This window comes from Salmo trutta, chromosome 22 (genome assembly GCF_901001165.1).
Source record: "Salmo trutta chromosome 22, fSalTru1.1, whole genome shotgun sequence".
Taxonomy (NCBI): domain Eukaryota; kingdom Metazoa; phylum Chordata; class Actinopteri; order Salmoniformes; family Salmonidae; genus Salmo; species Salmo trutta.
Genome location: NC_042978.1, coordinates 29067226 through 29082698, shown reverse-complemented (window position 1 = coordinate 29082698; position 15473 = coordinate 29067226). Strand labels below are relative to the sequence as shown.

The 15473-nt window shown below is 43.2% G+C and overlaps 1 long non-coding RNA gene across 1 annotated transcript; it reads left to right on the top strand.

Annotated features, from left to right (window-relative positions):
• Positions 1 to 3661: 3661 nt before the first annotated feature.
• Positions 3662 to 3986, top strand: LOC115159011 (uncharacterized). The gene is made up of 3 exons (XR_003868812.1): positions 3662 to 3699; positions 3806 to 3851; positions 3961 to 3986. It is a non-coding gene; the product is annotated as an uncharacterized LOC115159011 (long non-coding RNA).
• Positions 3987 to 15473: the final 11487 nt, after the last annotated feature.

The window sequence follows — 15473 nt, the reverse complement described above, 5'->3', positions numbered from 1 at the left end:
TCAGCGCATGCTCGGAGTACACGTCCTGGTAATCCGTCTGGCCTGCAGCCTTGTGAATGTTGACCTGTTTAAAGGTCTTAGTCACATTGGCTACGGAGAGCGTGATCACAGTCGTCCAGCACAGCTGATGCTCTCATGCATGCTTCAGTGTTGCTTGCCTCGAAGCAGGCATAGAAGTAATTTAGCTCATCTGGTTGGCTCGTGTAACTGGGTAGCTCACGGCTGTGCTTCTCTTTCTAGTCTGTAATAGTTTGCAAGCCCTGCCACATCCTACAAGCGTCGGAGCCGGTATAGTACAATTCAATCTTAGTCCTGTATTGATGCTTTGCTGGTTTGGTGGTTCGTCTGAGCGCATTGCGGGATTTCTTATAAGGGTCCGGGTTAGCGTCCTGCTCCTTGAAAGCGGCAGCTCTACCCTTTAGCTCAGTGTAGATGTTGCCTGTAATCCATGGCTTCTGGTTGGGGTATTGTACGTACGGCCACTGTGGGGACAACGTCATCGATGCACTTATTGATGAAGCCAGTGACTGATGTGGTGTACTCCTCAATGCCATCGGAAGAATCCCGGAACATATTCCAGTCTGTGCTAGCAAAACAGTCCTGCAGCTTAGCATCTGCATCATCTGTCCACTTATTTATTGACGAGTCACTGGGGCTTCCTGCTTTAGTTTTTGCTTGTAAGCAGGAATCAGGAGAATAGAATTATGGTCAGATTTGCCAAATGGAGGGCGAGGGAGAGCTTTGTACGCTTCTCTGTGTGTGGAGTAAAGGTGGTCTGGAGTTTTTTTTCTTCTGGGTGCATATTTAACATGCTGGTAGAAATTAGGTAAAACGGATTTAAGTTTCCCTGCATTTAAGTCCCCGGGCACTTGGAGTGCCGCCTCTGGATGAACGTTTTCTTGTTTGCTTGTGGCCTTATACAGCTCATTGAGTGCAGTCTTAGTGACAGCATCGATTTGTGGGGGTAAATAGACAGCTACAAAAAATATAGATGAAAAGTATCTAGGTAAATAGTGTGGTCTACAGCTTATCATGAGATACTTCCTATTTATTAGATTTTGTGCACCAGCTGTTGTTTACAAATATACACAGACCGCCACCCCTTGTCTTACTGGAAGCAGCTGTTCTATCTTGCCGATGCATCGTAAACCCCGCCAGTTGTATGTCATCCATGTCGTCGTTCAGCCACGACTCGGTGAAACATAAGATATTACAGTTTTTAATGTCCCGTTGGTAGGATATTCGTGATCGTAGCTCGTCTATTTCATTATCCAATGATTGTACGTTGGCTAATAGGACTGATGGTAGAGGCAGATTACCCATTCGCCGTCGGATCCTTACAAGGCACCCCGACCTACGTCACCGATATCTCTGTCTCTTTCTCATGCGAATGACGGGGATTTGGGCCTTGTCGGGTGTCTGAAGCAAATCCTTCGCGTCCGACTCGTTAAAGAAAAAATCTTTGTCCAGTACGAGGTGAGTAATCGCTGTCCTGATATCCAGAAGCTCTTTTTGGTCATAAGAGACAGTGGCAGAAACATTATGTACAAAATAAGTTACAAATAACACAAAAAAAACACACACAATAGCACAATTGGTTAGGAGTCCATAAAACGGTAGCCATCAGTTCTGAAGACATTGGCTCGAATCTAGGTTGTACCTTTAGAATTCAAGAAAATGAACAACTAAAGAATCATTTTTCACTTCTCAAACCCCAGGACCATAGCCCGTAAAAACAAAACTGGTTTTCCAATGTCTGTGCATGGATATGAGATTTTGAAAGTAGCCAATTCCGTGAACGAAATGCAAAATTTTATAAGGAAGGGTGGTATGGTGGAAGTTTCTGATGAATGGCCAGATACCAGTGCTGTAAACTTCTTCTGGTTTTGTGAGGTCTAGCCTATACTCTGGTGTTTGACACAATGGTGGGTGAGACACTTAGCATTAGCAATAAAAGAGCACATGATAAACTACATCAAGATTGAACACATAATGTGGAGATAGCAGCATGCATACATACAGTCACATCTGAAATTATTGGCACCCATGATAAAGAAGAGCAAAAAAACTGAGCAGTCGTTTTGTATGCAATTTTGTTGTGTGGAAATTCTATTATTTTATAGTGTAACAATTGCTCAGAGAAATGCTTTATTTAACATGCAAAAAAACAGATAGGTGTTAAAATTATTTGTCAACCCTAACGATTCTTATAAATACAATTAACAAAAATGTAATCTGCATTAACATTCTACTTTTTAAAATGAATCTCAGTTTAAGGAACTGTATTGTGGCCTTTCATGGCTATCTGTTTCAATGGGGTATAAAAATGAGGTAACACATGTCAAATCCATTTGTCATCCATCACCATGGGGAAAAGCAAAGAACTCCGAAAATTTAAAGAGACATATACCACTTACCACTACTATGGTAACAATTAAAACCACTGGAACAGTGATAAACTTGCCTGGTAAAGGACCCAAGTGTATATTGTCTTTGTGTATAGATCAGTACTTGTATTATCTATTTTATAGTATTTTTTTCTTATCTTTATCAAGGGTGGCAATAATTTTGGCTGTGACTACAATACATTATAGTCAATTATGGGTAGGAAGTATTTTCTTAATGTATATGAGGGAAGGGTCAATGGTTGGTTCTACATTTGGCAATACTTTTGGTACTACTTTTGGCAATTTTTGTATTTAATTCCATTGTCCTCCAAGTGTTGCTGAATCTCCTCTCTACTTAATTTACTATGAATCCCCCCCCGCAATTCTTTTTTTTAATTTAACTTTCTTCAAGCAAGAAATTCAGTCACTTGGGAAAAAAAAGTCACTGCCCAACTGCCACACAACTGAAAATAACTACCCAGTTGTCATAAACACATTCAACTGAGATAAATGTCAAATTGCACTCACATCTTATAATATAAAGTGATTTCCACTTCCAAATGTATGTTTTATCTCAAATGGACCACCCCATACAGGTAACAACAACTGATGACAGTTAGATTGAATATGTAACACTAATGTACAGCAGTCAAGTTCTGAAACTTTGGCAACAACTTGTTTTTCATCACAGAGTCAAATGATAATGAAGAACAGGAGATGATTTAATCCTTATCAGGACATGACAAGACTTCTTGTTCTCAAGAATCTGATAGAAAGAGTAAAAGAGGAAGAATGTGATCTACAGTGAGGGGAAAAAAGTATTTGATCCCCTGCTGATTTTGTACGTTTGCCCACTGACAAAGAAAGGATCAGTCTATAATTTTAATGGTAGGTTTATTTGAACAGTGAGAGACAGAATAACAACAGAAATATCCAGAAAAATGCATGTCAGAAATTGTCACGACTCCTGCCGAGGGTGACTCCTCTCCCTGTTCGGGTGGCGCTCGGCGGTCGTCGTCACAGGCCTACTAGCTGCCACCGATCCCTTTTTCCTTTTCTGTTGGTCATTTTATAACATTTTTGACATGCGTTTTTCTGAATTTTTCTGTTGTTATTCTGTCTCTCACTGTTCAAATAAACCTACTATTAAAATGATAGACTGATAATTTCTTTGTAAGTGGGCAAACGTACAAAATCAGCAGGGGATCAAATACTTTTTTCCCCCACTGTATGTCTTATTTTCTAACATTGCTTTCATCTCTGTCTGCTGTCAAGAGAGAGAAATACAGCCGATTTGTTGGAATTCATCAAGGTTTGTTTCTGCTTTGTCTAGTCTTAGGGAAAAAAATCTACTTGTCTAATCTTTGATTGACCACTTTGGATTCAGTTCTGATGATAATTTATTCCTCCCCTCTCAGGAAAGTCAATTGTCAAGGCAGAGTGCCAATGTGGAGGTTCGCCAAGGTAACCATGACCTTATTCAGAAAGTAGTATGTTCTGCATTGTTGTTTAAATCTTTAATAGATGCATTTCATTGTTTGTCATGTTAACCAGCCTCCCTTCTTTCCCCCAGTTTCTCTAGGAGACAGCTTCTGTATAAATTATGTCAACCCACAGAAGGCTGTCCTGTCCTGCACCTCTACCTGAGTTTTGTGTGCAAAACTGTGTGCAAACTTGGTGGCCAACTACAAGAAACGTCTGATCTCTGTGATTGCCAACAAGGGTTTTGCCACCAAGTACTAAGTCATGTTTTGCAGAGGGGTCAAATACTTATTTCCCTCATTAAAATGCAAATCATTTTATAACATTTTTGCCATTTCTGGATTTTTTTGTTGTTATTCTGTCTCTCACTGTTCAAATAAACCTACTATTATAGACTGATCATTTCTTTGTAAGTGGGCAAACGTTCAAAATCAGCAGGGGATCAAATACTTTTTTCCCCCGCTGTATATAAACCCAGTGATGTGTCTAGATAGAGGTATTGCTCCTGAGCCACACTCTGAAACCCCTCTTCAGTTCATCATATGATTTTGAATCCAACCAGGTGAGTAGTCTTCTTCTAATTGTCCAATTCACCCAGATGTGTTATCTTTATTCATCTTCTCTGTCCCATTCTCCCTCTCTATGTATATCTGATTTTTACACTTGAATACTTGATTACAGTGGTTTAAAAGTGTCAGTTCACAGATCACAACAATCACATTTTTGTTAGTGTACTGTTTATCAAATAATTATTCTGTTTCTCACAGCTGCAGCAATGGGAAATACAGGTACCCACATTGCCAATGCAACAGACGACAACATTAAGATTTTCTGTAAAAAGTCAAAGTTGGAACTCCAAGACACCATTATTAAGATTTGTGGAGAAGTCCGTGTAGGGCTCATGGACATCCATGCCAGAGCTACAACAGCGTCAACGTTGAACTTCACTTGCAGTAAATCAAATCAAATCAAATGTATTTATATAGCCCTTCGTACATCAGCTGATATCTCAAAGTGCTGTACAGAAACCCAGCCTAAAACCCCAAACAGCAAGCAATGCATGTGAAAGAAGCACGGTGGCTAGGAAAAACTCCCTAGGAAAAACTCCCTAGAAAGGCCAAAACCTAGGAAGAAACCTAGAGAGGAACCAGGCTATGAGGGGTGGCCAGTCCTCTTCTGGCTGTGCCGGGTGGATATTATAACAGAACATGGTCAAGATGTTAAAATGTTCATAAATGACCAGCATGGTCAAATAATAATAATCATAGTAGTTGTCGAGGGTGCAACAAGCACGTCCGGTGAACAGGTCAGGGTTCCATAGCCGCAGGCAGAACAGTTGAAACTGGAGCAGCAGCATGGCCAGGTGGACTGGGGACAGCAAGGAGTCATCATGCCAGGTAGTCCTGAGGCATGGTCCTAGGGCTCAGGTCCTCCGAGAGAAAGAAAGAAAGAGAGAATTAGAGAGAGCATATTTAAATTCACACAGGACACCGGATAAGACAAGAGAAATACTCCAGATGTAACAGACTGACCCTAGCCCCCCGACACATAAACTACTGCAGCATAAATACTGGAGGCTGAGACAGGAGGGATCAGAAGACACTGTGGCCCCATCCGATGATACCCCCGGACAGGGCCAAACAGGCAGGATATAACCCCGCCCACTTTGCCAAAGCACAGCCCCCACACCACTAGAGGGATGTCTCCAACCACCAACTTACCGTCCTAAGACAAGGCCGAGTATAGCCCACAAAGATCTCCGCCACAGCACAACCCAAGGGGGGGGGCGCCAACCCAGACAGGAAGACCACGTCAGTGACTCAACCCACTCAAGTGACGCACCCCTCCCATGGACGGCATGGAAGAACACCAGTAAGCCAGTGACTCAGCCCCTGTAATAGGGTTAGAGGCAGAGAATCCCAGTTGAGAGAGGGGAACCGGCAAGGCAGAGACAGCAAGTGCGGGTCGTTGCTTCAGCCTTTCTGTTCACCTTCACACTCCTGGGCCACACTATACTTAATCATAGGACCTACTGATGAGATAAGTCTTCAGTAAAGACTTAAAGGTTGAGACTGAGTCTGCGTCTCTCACATGGGTAGGCAGACCATTCCATAAAAATGGAGCTCTATAGGAGAAAGCCCTACCTCCAGCCATTTGCTTAGAAATTCTAGGGACAATTAGGAGGCCTGCGTCTTGTGACCGTAGCGTACGTGTAGGTATGTACGGCAGGACCAAATCGGAAAGATAGGTAGGAGCAAGCCCATGTAATGCTTTGTAGGTTAGCAGTAAAACCTTGAAATCAGCCCTTGCCTTAACAGGAAGCCAGTGTAGGGAGGCTAGCACTGGAGTAATATGATCAAATTTTTTGGTTCTAATCAGGATTCTAGCAGCCGTATTTAGCACTAACTGAAGTTTGTTTAGTGCTTTATCCGGGTAGCCGGAAAGTAGAGCATTGCAGTAGTCCAGCCTAGAAGTAACAAAAGCATGGATTAATTTTTCTGCATCATTTTTGGACAGAAAGTTTCTGATTTTTGCAATGTTACGTAGATGGAAAAAAGCTGTCCTTGAAACAGTCTTGATATGTTCTTCAAAAGAGAGATCAGGGTCCAGAGTAACGCCGAGGTCCTTCACAGTTCTATTTGAGACAACTGTACAACCATCCAGATTAATTGTCAGAATCAACAGAAGATCTCTTTGTTTCTTGGGACCTAGAACAAGCATCTCTGTTTTGTCCGAGTTTAAAAGTAGAAAGTTTGCAGCCATCCACTTCTTTATATCTGAAACACAGGCTTCTAGCGAGGGCAATTTTGGGGCTTCACCATGTTTCATTGAAATGTACAGCTGTGTGTCATCCGCATAGCAGTGAAATTTAACATTATGTTTTCGAATGACATCCCCAAGAGGTAAAATATATAGTGAAAACAATAGTGAACACCGAAATTTACAATTGATTTGTCAGAGGACAAACCATTCACAGAGACAAACTGATATCTTTCCGACAGATAAGATCTAAACCAGGCCAGAACTTGTCCATGTAGACCAATTTGGGTTTCCAATCTCTCCAAAAGAATGTGGTGATCGATGGTATCAAAAGCGGCACTAAGATCTAGGAGCACGAGGACAGATGCAGAGCCTCGGTCTGACGTCATTAAAAGGTCATTTACCACCTTCACAAGTGCAGTCTCAGTGCTATGATGGGGTCTAAAACCAGACTGAAGCGTTTCGTACACATTGTTTGTCTTCAGGAAGGCAGTGAGTTGCTGCGCAACAGCTTTTTCAAAAATGTTTGAGAGGAATGGAAGATTCGATATAGGCCGATAGTTTTTTATAATTTCTGGGTCAAGATTCAGCTTTTTCAAGAGAGGCTTTATTACTGACACTTTTAGTGAGCTTGGTACACATCCAGTGGATAGAGAGCCATTTATTATGTTCAACATAGGAGGGCTAAGCACAGGAAGCAGCTCTTTCAGTAGTTTAGTTGGAATAGGGTCCAGTATGCAGCTTGAGGGTTTAGAGGCCATGATTATTTTCATCATTGTGTCAAGAGATATAGTACTAAAACACTTTAGTATCTCCCTTGATCCTAGGTCCTGGCAGAGTTGTGCAGACTCAGGACAATAGAGCTTTGGAGGAATACGCAGATTTAAAGAGGAGTCTGTAATTTGCTTTCTAATGATCATGATCTTTTCCTCAAAGAAGTTCATAAATGTATTACTGCTGAAGTGAAAGCCATCCTCCATTTGCGAATGCTGCTTTTTAGTTAGCTTTGCGACAGTATCAAAAATAAATTTCGGGTTGTTCTTATTTTCCTCAATTAAGTTGGAAAAATAGGATGATCGAGCAGCAGTGAGGGCTCTTCGATACTGCACGGTACTGTCTTTCCAAGCTAGTCGGAAGACTTCCAGTTTGGTGTGGCGCCATTTCCGTTCCAATTTTCTGGAAGCTTGCTTCAGAGCTCGTGTATTTTCTGTATACCAGGGAGCTAGTTTCTTATGACAGATGTTTTTTGTTTTTAGGGGTGCAACTGCATCTAGGGTATTGCGCAAGGTTAAATTGAGTTCCTCGGTTAGGTGGTTAACTGATTTTTGTCCTCTGACGTCCTTGGGTAGGAAGAGGGAGTCTGGAAGGGCATCAAGGAATCTTTGGGTTGTCTGAGAATTTATAGCGCGACTTTTAATGCTCCTTGGTTGGGGTCTGAGCAGATTATTTGTTGCAATTGCAAACGCAATAAAATGGTTGTCCGATAATCCAGGATTATGAGGAAAAACATTAAGATCCACAACATTTATTCCATGGGACAAAACTAGGTCCAGAGTATGACTGTGGCAGTGAGTAGGTCCAGAGACATGTTGGACAAAACCCACTGAGTCGATGATGGCTCCGAAAGCCTTTTGGAGTGGGTCTGTGGACTTTTCCATGTGAATGTTAAAGTCACCAAAAATTAGAATATTATCTGCTATGACTACAAGGTCCGATAGGAATTCAGGGAACTCAGTGAGGAACACTGCATATGGCCCAGGAGGCCTGTAAACAGTAGCTATACAAAGTGATTGAGTAGGCTGCATAGATTTCATGACTAGAAGCTCAAAAGACGATCACGTCATTGTTTTTTTTTGTAAATTGAAATTTGCTATCGTAAATGTTAGAAACACCTCCGCCTTTGCCGGATGCAAGGGGGGTATGGTCACTAGTGTAACCAGGGGGTGAGGCCTCATTTAACACAGTAAATTCATCAGGCTTAAACCATGTTTCAGTCAGGCCAATCACATCAAGATTATGATCAGTGATTAGTTCATTGACTATAACTGCCTTGGAAGTGAGGGATCTAACATTAAGTAACCCAATTTTGAGATGTGAGGTATCACAATCTCTTTCAATAATGGCAGGAATGGAGGAGGTCTTTATACTAGTGAGATTGCTAAAGCGAACACCGCCATCTTTAATTTTGCCCAACCTAGATCAAGGCACAGACAAGGTCTCAATGGGGAAAGCAGAGCTGACCACGCTGACTGTGCTAGTGGCAGACTCCACTAAAGACGTTTCCATCCAATTCATCCCAGCGAGAGACTACATCGACTGCCCTGCCTTCGGGGTCATGTTTGTCACTGGAAAAACAGACAATGGATATCTCTTCAAAAACTACAAGGCGGTTAATTTAATTGAACAGCCTAGATCCTTCATCATCACCGCTAACAAAGCCATCAAGTATGCCAAGTCAGGAGAGATCTGGGTGGATGACCAGGGAGAAGATCACAAGCCTAAAACAGCATTTGACGTTTCTACTCAATGTAAACAAATAACAGAAGATAAGGCAGTACAGATGTCTGAAAAATAATACATATTCTGCAATCCAAGCCAGAGATTAGCTCCAAAACCTACATTTTTAAACATTTGTAAAATGTATTTTTCAGTGGCCTGTGTAATTTGGGGAAATATATGCTTAATAAACACTATCAAGATGATCTTGCATTCTTGATAGTGTCTGTGATATTGTCATCACTTGAAATTCTAGCTAATAAAAACATTTATGATAAATGTGTGTAAATGTGTGTAAATATTGTCGTGTCTTTGGCATCATTAAAACTGAAGACATATTTATCAAATAACTCTAATTATTATTACGCGATTAAAATGATTAATTGTGTAACTGTAATTAACTAGGAAGTCGGGGTACCAAGGAAAATATTCAGATTACAAAGTTAGAATTTTCCTAATATAACTTTCAGATATTTTAATATCTGATCACTTAGTCTTCTGATTAATGACGTATTCTTTACCTCACGTCAGTCTCATTCCAAACGTCGCAAATTGTTGGTTATCTGCACGAACCCAGCCTTCACTATGAGTGAAGGCCAGTAGCCCAGTCGATCAGAGGATTGTGCCTCTGGAGCCATGAAAACCCCAAAACTACAGGTGCATGAGGGGATTCAATGAGCAGGAACTGCATAGACTCACTGTGATTACCTGACACTCTCAGGTTAATGGGAAACGTATTGTGAGTGACTCTGCCAATAGAGTGCCCATCCAGCGCTCTGATGTCCATGGGAAAGGAGAGGGGTTGTGTGGGGATTCCCAGCTCCGACACCAGGGTAGCGTCTATAAAGCTCTCGTGGACCCCAGAGTCAATGGGCAACCGGAGAGATTTGGACTAGTCACCCCAAAACAGGATAGCCTGGAGAGGGGTACGAGTAATGGAAGATGGGAATCTTCTCGTACGGCTCACCAGTGTACCTACTTGATGAGCCTGGTCTTTTAATAGATAGGTAGATATGTCCTGTTGTCCACAACACAGACAGCTCTTGGTGCTCAGTCTGCGTAAGCGTTCAGCAGGAAACAATCTGGCCCTGCACAGTTAAATGGGCTCCGGAGGAAGCGAGTCGAAAGCACCCTTCTTATTCCCGAGGGTACTTGGGTGACATCGGATTCTCCCAGGGACTTCTGGGATTCCTCGGAGGTGAGGTCGGCATAGTGGACGAGCGAGTGTGACCGGGAGCAGACCTCCTCTCCCTCCTATGTTCCCGTAGCCGCTCATCAATCCGTATGGTCAAGGCTATGAGAGAGTCGAGATCTATGGGAAGCTCCCAGGCTGCGATCTAGTCTTTAACCACCTCTGATAATCCATGCAGGAACATGTAGAACAGAGCTTCCGGGTTCCCTCTAAATACACCTCTGCTGTTTTCAACCAAGATCTCAGCAATCACTGACTCATTGCCTGCATCCCTAATGGGTCTGCGGTCAAACGAACTCCCCTCATCACTGTCAAACGCTCCCTGAAACACTTCAGCGAGCAGGCCTTTCTAATCGACCTGGCCCAGGTATCCTGGACGGATATTGACCTCATCCCGTCAGTAGAGGATGCCTGGTTATTCTTTAAAAATGCCTTCCTCAACATCTTAACCTCTCTGGGCCAGTGGGACGCTTACAGCCAGTGTAATCCCGTGGCGCGATATTCAAATACCTTAGAAATGCTATTACTTCAATTTCTCAAACATATGACTATTTTACACCATTTTAAAGACAAGACCCTCGTTAATCTAACCACACTGTCCGATTTCAAAAAGGCTTTACAACGAAAGCAAAACATTCGATTATGTCAGCAGAGTACCCAGCCAGAAATAATCAGACACCCATTTTTCAAGCTAGCATATAATGTCACATAAACCCAAACCACAGCTAAATGCAGCACTAACCTTTGATGATCTTCATCAGATGACAATCCTATGACATTATGTTATACAATACATGCATGTTTTGTTCAATCAAGTTCATATTTATATCAAAAACCAGCTTTTTACATTAGCATGTGACTAGCATGTGACTAGCATTCCCACCGAACACTTCCGGTGAATTTACTAAATTACTCACGATAAACGTTCACAAAAAAAGTAACAATTATTTTAAGAATTATAGATACAGAACTCCTTTATGCACTCGCTATGTCCGATTTTAAAATAGCTTTTCGGTGAAAGCACATTTTGCAATATTCTGAGTAGATAGCCCGGCCATCATAGGCTAGCTATTTTGACACCCACCAAGTGTGGTACTCACTAAACTCCGATTTACTATTAGAAAAGTTTGATTACCTTTGCTGTACTTCGTCAGAATGCACTCCCAGGACTTCTACTTCAATAACAAATGTTGGTTTGGTTCCAAATAATCCATAGTTATATCCAAATAGCGGCGTTTTGTTCGTGCGTTCAAGACACTATCTGAAGGGTAAAGAAGGGTGACGCGCCCGACACGTTTTTCTCGTAAAAAAGCGATAATATTCCGACCGGGAGTCGTTGTTTTCGTTCAAAGAGAGAGAAAGTAAACATGGTGTCGGCTCGTGCACGCGCCTCCAGTCTCATTGTCCTCTGATCGACCATTATCCAAATGCGCTAATGTTTTTCAGCCATGGCCTGCAAAGCCACCATTCATCGTTCTGGCGCCTTCTGAGAGCCTATGGGAGCGTTAGAAAATGTCACGTTATGCCAGAGATCCCCTGTTTTGGTTAGAGATGATCAAGAAGGCCATGAAATGGTCAGAGAGAGCGCTTCCTGTTTGGAATCTTCTCAGGTTTTGGCCTGCCAAATGAGTTATGTTATACTCACAGACACCATTCAAACAGTTTTAGAAACTTTAGGGTGTTTTCTATCCAAATCAAACCATTATATGCATATTCTAGTTACTGGGCAGGAGTAGTAAGCAGATTAAATCGGGTGGTTTTTTATCCGGCCGTGCAAATACTGCCCCCTATCCCCAACAGGTTAAATAAGCATGCTCCATTCAAGAAATGTAGAACCAGGAACAGATATAGCCCTTGGTTCTCTCCAGACCTGACTGCCCTTGACCAGCACAAAAACATCCTGTGGCGTTCTGCATTAGCATCGAACAGCCCCCGTGATATGCAACTTTTCAGGGAACTTAGGAACCAATATACATAGGCAGTTAGGAAAGCCAAGGCTAGCTTTTTCAAGCAGAAATTTGCTTCCTGCAACACAAACTCAAAAAGGTTCTGGGACACTGTAAAGTCCATGGAGAATAAGAGCACCTCCTCCCAGCTGCCCACTGCACTGAGGATAGGAAACTCTGTCACCACCGATAAATCCACTATAATTGAGAATTTCAATAAGCATTTTAGTACGACTGGCCATGCTTTCCACCTGGCTACCCCTACCCCGGTCAACAACCCTGCACCCCCCACAGCAACTCGATGCAAGCCTCCCCCATTTCTCCTTCTCCCAAATCCAGTTAGCTGATGTTCTGAAAGAGCTGCAAAATCTGGACCCCTACATATCAGCCGGGCTAGACAATCTGGACCCTTTCTTTCTAAAATGATCTGCCGAAATTGTTGCAATTCCTATTACTAGCCTGTTCAACCTCTCTTTCGTGTCGTCTTGAGATTCCCAAAGATTGGAAAGCAGCTGCAGTCATCCCCCTCTTCAAAGGGGGGGACACTCTTGACCCAAACTGCTACAGACCTATATCTATCCTACCCTGCCTTTCTAAGGTCTTTGAAAGCCAAGTTAACAAACAGATTACCGACCATTTCGAATCCCACCGTACCTTCTCTGCTATGCAATCTGGTTTCAGAGCTGGTCATGGGTGCACCTCAGCCACGCTCAATGTCCTAAACGATATCATAACCGCCATCGATAAGAAACAATACTGTGCAGCCGTATTCATCGACCTGGCTAAGGCTTTCGACTCTGTCAATCACCACATTCTTATCAGCAGACTCAACAGCCTTGGTTTCTCAAATGATTACCTCGCCTGGTTCACCAACTACTTCTTCGATAGAGTTCAGTGTGACAAATCGGAGGGCCTGTTGTCCGGGCCTCCGGCAGTCTCTATGGGGGTGCCACAGGGTTCAATTATTGGGCCGACTCTCTTCTCTGTATACATCAATGATGTCGCTCTTGCTGCTGGTGAGTCTCTGATCCACCTCTATGCAGACGACACCATTCTGTATACTTCTGGCCCTTCTTTGGACACTGTTAACTACCCTCCAGACGAGCTTCAATGCCATACAACTCTCCTTCCGTGGCCTCCAACTGCTCTTAAATACAAGTAAAACTAAATGCATGCTCTTCAATCGATCGGTGCCCGCACCTGCCCACCCGTCTAGAGTTCTGACTTAGAATATGTAGACAACTACAAATACCTAGGTGTCTGGTTAGACTGTAAACTCTCCTTCCAGACTCACATCAAAAATCTCCAATCCAAAATTAAATCTAGAATCGGCTTCCTATTTCGCAACAAAGCCTCCTTCACTCATGCTGCCAAACATACCCTCGTAAAACTGACCATCCTACCGATCCTCGACTTCGGCGATGTCATTTACAACATAGCCTCCAACACTCTACTCAACAAATTGGATGCAGTCTATCACAGTGCTGTCCGTTTTGTCACCAAAGCCCTATATTCTACCCACCACTGCGACCTGTATGCTGTCGTTGGCTGGCCCTCGCTTCAAACTCGTTGCCAAACCCACTGGCTCCAGGTCATCTACAAGACCCTGCTAGGTAAAGCCCTGCCTTATCTCAGCTCGCTGGTCACCATAGCAGCACCCACCCGTAGCACACGCTCCAGCAGGTATATCTCACTGGTCACCCCCAAAGCCAATTCCTCCTTTGGCCACCTCTCCTTCCAGTTCACTGCTGCCAATGACTGGAACGAACTACAACTGGAGACACTTACCTCCCTCACTAGCTTTAAGCACCAGCTGTCAGATCACTGCACTTGTACATAGCCCATCTGTAAATAGCCCTCATCCCCTACTGTATTTATTTATCTTGCTCCTTTGCACCCCAGTATTTCTACTTTGCACATTCATCTACTGCACATCTACCATTCTAGTGTTTAATTGCATTTACTTCACCACCATAGCCTATTTATTGCCTTACCTCCCCTCATTTGCACACATTATATATATAGACTTGTTTATCTATTGTGTTATTGACTGTTTATGTATCCTATGTGTAACTGTGTTGTATGTGTCAAACTGCTTTGCTTTATCTTGGCCAGATCACAATTGCAAATGAGAACTTGTTCTCAACTTGCCTACCTGGTTAAATAAAGGTGAAATAAAAAACCTCACTAATGCTCTTGTTGCTGAGTGGAAGCAAGTCCCCGCAGCAATGTTCCAACATCTAGTGGTAAGCATTCCCAGAAACGGAGGCTGTTATAGCAGAAAAGGGGGGAACCAACTATACTGCTCAAAAAAATAAAGGGAACACTTAAACAACACATCCTAGATCTGAATGAAAGAAATAATCTTATTAAATACTTTTTTCTTTACATAGTTGAATGTGTTGACAGCAAAATCACACAAAAATAATCAATGGACATCCAATTGATCAACCCATGGAGGTCTGGATTTGGAGTCACACTCAAAATTAAAGTGGAAAACCACACTACAGGCTGATCCAACTTTGATGTAATGTCCTTAAAACAAGTCAAAATGAGGCTCAGTAGTGTTTGTGGCCTCCACGTGCCTGTATGACCTCCCTACAACGCCTGGGCATGCTCCTGATGAGGTGGCGGATGGTGTCCTGAGGGATCCCTCCCAGACCTGGACTAAAGCATCCGCCAACTCCTGGACAGTCTGTGGTGCAACGTGGCGTTGGTGGATGGAGCGAGACATGATGTCCCAGATGTGCTCAATTGGATTCAGGTCTGGGGAACGGGCGGGCCAATCCATAGCATCAATGCCTTCCTCTTGCAGGAACTGCTGACACACTCCAGCCACATAAGGTCTAGCATTGTCTTGCATTAGGAGGAACCCAGGGCCAACCGCACCAGCATATGGTCTCACAAGGGGTCTGAGGATCTCATCTCGGTACCTAATGGCAGTCAGGCTACCTCTGGCGAGCACATGGAGGGCTGTGCGGCCCCCAAAAGAAATGCCACCCCCCACACCATGACTGACCCACCGCCAAACCGGTCATGCTGGAGGATGTTGCAGGCAGCAGAACATTCTCCACGGCGTCTCCAGACTCTGTCACGTCTGTCATGTGCTCAGTGTGAATCTGCTTTCATCTGTGAAGAGCACAGGGCGCCAGTGGTGAATTTGCCAATCTTGGTGTTCTCTGGCAAATGCCAAACGTCCTGCACGGTGTT